Source organism: Berghia stephanieae, chromosome 1, assembly GCF_034508935.2.
Source record: "Berghia stephanieae isolate SIO BIC M18660-M18661 chromosome 1, UCSD_Bste_1.3, whole genome shotgun sequence".
Taxonomy (NCBI): Eukaryota; Metazoa; Mollusca; class Gastropoda; order Nudibranchia; family Aeolidiidae; genus Berghia; species Berghia stephanieae.
In genome coordinates this window covers 145,438,882-145,444,593 of record NC_088360.1, presented here as the reverse complement: position 1 = coordinate 145,444,593, position 5,712 = coordinate 145,438,882, and the positions used below count along the sequence as shown (strand labels likewise).

The 5,712-nt window shown below is 36.0% G+C and overlaps 2 protein-coding genes across 2 annotated transcripts in view; one reads left to right on the top strand and one right to left on the bottom strand.

Annotated features, from left to right (window-relative positions):
- Positions 1–5,712, top strand: part of LOC144963441 (actin-related protein 10-like) — a 36,120-nt gene that overhangs the window by 619 nt on the left and 29,789 nt on the right. The gene's annotated exons all lie outside the window — the stretch shown is intronic.
- LOC144963443 (neo-calmodulin-like) overlaps positions 5,174–5,712 on the bottom strand; it is a 12,104-nt gene continuing 11,565 nt past the window's right edge. The window contains exon 5 of the mRNA XM_078897508.1: positions 5,174–5,712. This exon is cut by the window's right edge and continues 1,328 nt beyond it. The gene's annotated coding sequence lies outside the window, so the exon portion shown is untranslated.

Here is a 5,712-nt window from a genome sequence, read left to right as displayed (position 1 = left end):
GAAATTAAGGGGGCGTTTATAAATGAGAAATGAGAAAGAGGGAGGTAAAAAGCGTATGTCTCCAAGAAGGTAGTGTCTTTGCGCACGTAATTACGTGTATGCAATGATGCCAAAAATGGATATATGCACAGAATAAACAAAACCGTTGCCTCCCTGTCAACTCGAAATATATTAAGAAAAAAAGTGGGGGGGGGGGGGGGAATTATTTTCTTCATGATGAGCATTACTGTATAGGCCTACTATATCGGCTATGTGGTCTAATGGTATGACACTCGCTTTCGTATCGGAATGTCCGTGGTTCGAGTCTCTCTCGGCGCATAGTTGAGTCCTTGGAAAAGGCTCTTTACTCACACTCTCTCACCGCACTCAGGTGTAAAATGAGTAAATTGCCGTTAACAGCGTTGCTTCTGTTGGGAAAAAAAAACATGTAATATCGCCTAACAGGCGTCATGTCTCGTTCTACATGTTACGTGTTGCTGTTGGTTTGGGACCCATGTAAAACGCTTTGGCAACGTTTAGTGTATATTGCTCTATATAAAAGCTCACGTTATATCTATTGTATCCAAGTTGTGTTTTTAACGACCCAATAATGTAAATATTAACTTATTAATTTATTTGTTTTGCAAGACTTAAAATGGCAATTTTAACTATTTTACAGTAGGCCTCAATCTGTGTACACGCCTGTACAAAAAAAAATCCTTTTCGGATGCAACAAGAGTGTTATTATTATTATTATTATTATTATTATTATTATTATTATTATTATTATTATTATTATTATTATTATTATTATTATTATTGTTATTATTATTATTATTATTATTATTATTATTATTATTATTATTATTATTATTATTATTATATTGTTATTATTATTATTATTATTATTATTATTATTGTTATTATTATTATTATTATTATTATTATTATTATTATTATTATTATTATTATTATTATTTATTATTATTATTATTATTATTGTTATATATTATTATTATTATTATTATTATTATTATTATTATTATTACTATTATTATTATTATTATTATATTATTATTATTATTATTATTATTATTATATATTATATTATTATTATTATTATTATTATTATTATTATTATTATTATTATTATTATATTATTATCATTATTATATTATTATTATTATTATATATTATTGCTATCATCATCATCATCATCATCATCATCATCATCATCATGTGCACAGTCACGTATTTAAGTCCGATTACTGGACGCAAATAATATTATTTTGGGCATGATTTACCATTGGTGATGGTAATACCGGAAATTCTAATTATCTTTCTTTATTTTATGTTGTTGTTTTGTTTTTGTTTTTTGTTTTTTTCACTTGTCGGTAGTGTATTTATTTTATTAAAACAACGATACCATGTAGAAACTAAAAGTAGTATAGATAGTATGTGCTTGGCTAAGGAAGCTCATAACATTGCCATCCGGAAGTATAACGGACCAACACACAAAACTGTATGTATCCATGAACGTTTATAGTCGGGTTAATACATTTCAGTGAGCATTACTCATAAACGCGGATGGCAAAAAAAGCAATAATAAAGACATGCGTGACGTCATCTTCGAACTATCTATACAATGAATTGTATGTTCCATTTGAGACATAACGTCACAAAACGGTATCATTTTGGGGATGTGAGTTCCTGTGGTATGACACGCGTCTTCGTATCGGAAGGTCCTGTGTTCGAGTCCAGCATAGTTAAGTCCTTGGAAAAGGCTTTTTATACACATCCTTTCATCGTACTCGAATGAATAATGACTACCTGGCCGTTAACAGAGTTGTCTCTGTCGTGAAAAAAAAATGTGAAAAGAAAAAAAATTGACATGTGTCATGTCTCGTTCTATATTTTGTTAGTGTTGCTGTTGGCTTGGGACCCCTTGTAAAGTGCTTTGCTCTATACCTATAGATGCTCAGGGGTTGTCTGTTTTGTTGTTTTCTGTGTTGTTGTTTTTTTTCTTAATTATTATAATATCGTGATGAACCGGGAGCGAAAAAAAAAAAACAAAAAACAACAAACAAACAAAACAAAAAAACCCAACTATTTCTTATTAAAAGGGAAAAGAATTGGGATATTTTAGGGGAATCACCCCCCCCCCCCCCCCCCCCCCCCCCCCCCTCCCCCCCCCCCCCCCACCCCCCCCCCCATTATGAAACTTTTGTCATGAAATCAACCTAAATTGTATATAGATAGAATGAAGACGACGTCACTCAGGTCTTTGTTATTTAAAAAAAAAATTTTTTTGCCATCCACGTTTATGAGTACAGTAATTCTCACTAAACTGTATTAACCAGACCATAAACGAACAAGATTACACATAGTTTTGTGTGTTGGTCTGTTATATTTCCGGATGGCAATGTTGTGAGTTTCTTAACCAAGTGCACACTATCTATAAGTATTCTTCAATGAAGGACTACTACCGACGCGTACATGATTACAATTATTAAGCAAAATCTGGCCCTAATCCACGTCCACCTCTCGTTCTTATGACCTCTGTAGCCCATCAAGTAATAGATACTGTATTTGATTTAAATATGTCGGAAAGCACTTTGCAAACGACTAGCCTTTTGTCTAGAGAATAGAAAACACAATAAGTATAAGCAAATGTGTACTTTACACATCGTAAATCCGACCCCCCCCCCCCCCACACACACACACACACACACACAAACACACCCAATTAACCAACTGCTATTGAAAAGCAAGACAGGGGAATACTACCAAACATAACATCAGCAGTCCGCCACTGTAACCAGCCTGGGGAAACCCAGGTGTGGCTCAGTGGCATGGTGGTGTCTCGTCTCTTTAAAAAAAAAGTAATGCAATGTGAAGCGTCGTCAGTGGCTGGATGGGTGACTGATCATGAAAAATTCTGGTCTTGACGTTATGTCCTTGGGTAAGTCACCACTTAACACACATCACCCCACTCGACTTAGGTGTGAGTGAGTACCTGGCAATGGGCAGTGACGGGTATCAGTGTTAGTACTAATACAAACATGATGCCTATCAGGCAACTGGTATAGGGAATGAGATTAGCGGAAGAGTAGCGTCCCTTGATTGGACGTCACCCATAGACGCATGCGCACAACCAACATGACGTTCTCTCTCTAATAACTTTTACGCCGGTGACGTCACAGACTATGGGTGACGTCCAATCAAGGGACGCTACTCTTCCGCTAATCTCATTCCCTATTGTATGAAATGGAAATGTGGTTCTATAAATACTATGGCCTGCTGCGGGAATAAACGAAACATTGTGTAGCGCATTGAGCATGGCAAATCCATTGAAATGCTCTATATGACTATATTCCGCCTCAAAACGGTATTAAGTCGGGATGGTCAAGATGTTGAAAATTGAATTTATAGTCAGACATATCAGATTTGTGCTGAGTTTGTATGTTTTATTGAGGAGAATGTATACCATATTTTAGGTTGCTAATGCCAACAATTTATATTTTTGACCAGTTTAACATTTAATTCGGCTTTTAAGTATTTGGTTCGTTCCGACATAATACCGTTTTGAGACGATGGGTCACAATATGAATGATATTTATTTTAGTTACTTAACTTTTAAAATCTCGTGGGAATGAAAATCCCGTGTATAATAATTACACCACTAAAAAACTCTTTGGAGAGAGATTGTATTTTTTAATGAAAAAAAAATAAAAATTCACGCAGATAGCCCGCTGCCCTCCCATAACAAAAGAAAGGACTCCAGGGTACGACTATGAGTAAATCCAATTCTTCTCAGTCTAGGATAAGTACAGTGGAACCTCAGTATAACAGATCCGGATATAATGGGCATCCGGTTATAACAGGGATTTTTAAAATCCGTTTTTTTTCTCTCTCCCTCTTTGCCTTTAGTAACATAATATGTTCACGCACTCACTCTCTATCCCATGACCGGTTGGTCGTCGGGGGGACTCTCACGATTCGACACCACTCATCACGGTCTTGGGCCTTCCTCATTAGATTGTTCCACGTCAATCCTGGTCAGTCTTTAATGTTATCCTGCCACACTTTCCTCTGTCTTCCTCTTTTTAGGCAGCCTTCTACTGTGCCATGCAATATTGTCTTGCATAAGCTTTCGTGTCTTACGAGGTGACCAAACCAAGACAATTTCCTTCTCTTTACCATTGCAAGTAGTGGTTCTTGCCTTCCTGCCAGTTCTTTTACTTCGTCCAGAACACAATGTTCCAAATATATATGTTACTATTAATATTTATGCTATAGCAGACTTTTTAAGAGCCTAATATGATATAACAGGGGTGCCGAAACCGTTTTAATATCTCCACCAAAGACAATGAATTAGCCCACCCTACGCCCAGGTATACCTACAGCTAAAGGCAATAGAGAGCTAGGCTAGGCTTAGATCGTGAATTGTGTGTGTGTAAGTAGGCTGCTTACTACACCATTTTCAGTATAACATTGGTCTTGTTGCAGGCGGACACTGTGTTTCAGGAAACATACACATACAAGCTTGAAGAAAGAGAGAGAGAGAGAGAGAGAGAGAGAGAGAGAGAGAGAGAGAGAGAGAGAGAGAGAGAGAGAGAGAGAGATTGATTACAAATTATTTTTTTTTTAAAGTGGCGATTTAAGTCATTCGGGTTGTTTTCATTGAAATTCGGCTAAAACAGGGATTTTATGCTGGTTCCACCATGCTTGTTGCTGTTATACCCAGGTTCCAACTGTAACATGGGACTGAAAGCCACATGGAGGCAAAATAAATACAAGAGGTTTGGACAGACCCACCAACCACCCATGCGGCTATGTGGTCTTATGGTATGACACTCGCTTTACGACCTGGGTTCGAGCCTCGCTCGGCGAATAGTTGAGTCCTTGGAAAAGGCTCGGCTCTTTACTCATATTCTCTCACCTTACTAGGTGTAAAATGAGTACCTGGCCGTTAACAGCGTTGTCTCTGTCCGAAAAAAATGTAATATCGCCTAACAGGCGACATGTCCCAACCTACATGTTGTGTTGCTGATGACCAGGGACCCCATTTAAAGCGCTTTGAGCACCTTTAGTGGATATCGCGCTGTATAAAAGCTCAAATTAAAATTTTTTTAAAAACCCACACTGCAGTGTTTGAAAAATACCTCCCCAGAAAGCAAGAAAAGGAAACAGGTTTTATATTCATAAATTGATTTATTACAGTTACAGTATCAAATTTAAAAGATTTTATGAAGGTGATCTTTACAAATCATTTGTTGGAAAGTGGCTAATGGTGATTTAAAAATGATTTTGAAAAATAAATAAATCAATATAGTAGTCAAAAACAATAATATCAAAAAACGAAAAAACAAAGTAAAATATAAAATTACAAAATAACAAAAACCGATGTGAAATTTTAAGGATTTGCACACTAGTTTGGAAAATCACATACACAAACATCTCGAAACCTATTTCAGCATACGCCAACAAAAGTGGCTGTTTGATCCTGCTGTGTTGTATTCTGTAATTTGAAACATCGGCCATTTTAAGGAAAATTCAAATATTTGTCTTTGTTTTTGACTTGGGAGTTCTTTTTGCCAATGACTGTTTGAACATCACCGTTATCAGTGTTGACAACCCTAGCACACATAGATGTTTACAATGGAGAGACAAAATGTGTACGATTTTGAAATCTTTTGTTTGTTTGTTTGTTTGTTGCTTTAGGTCTCTTCC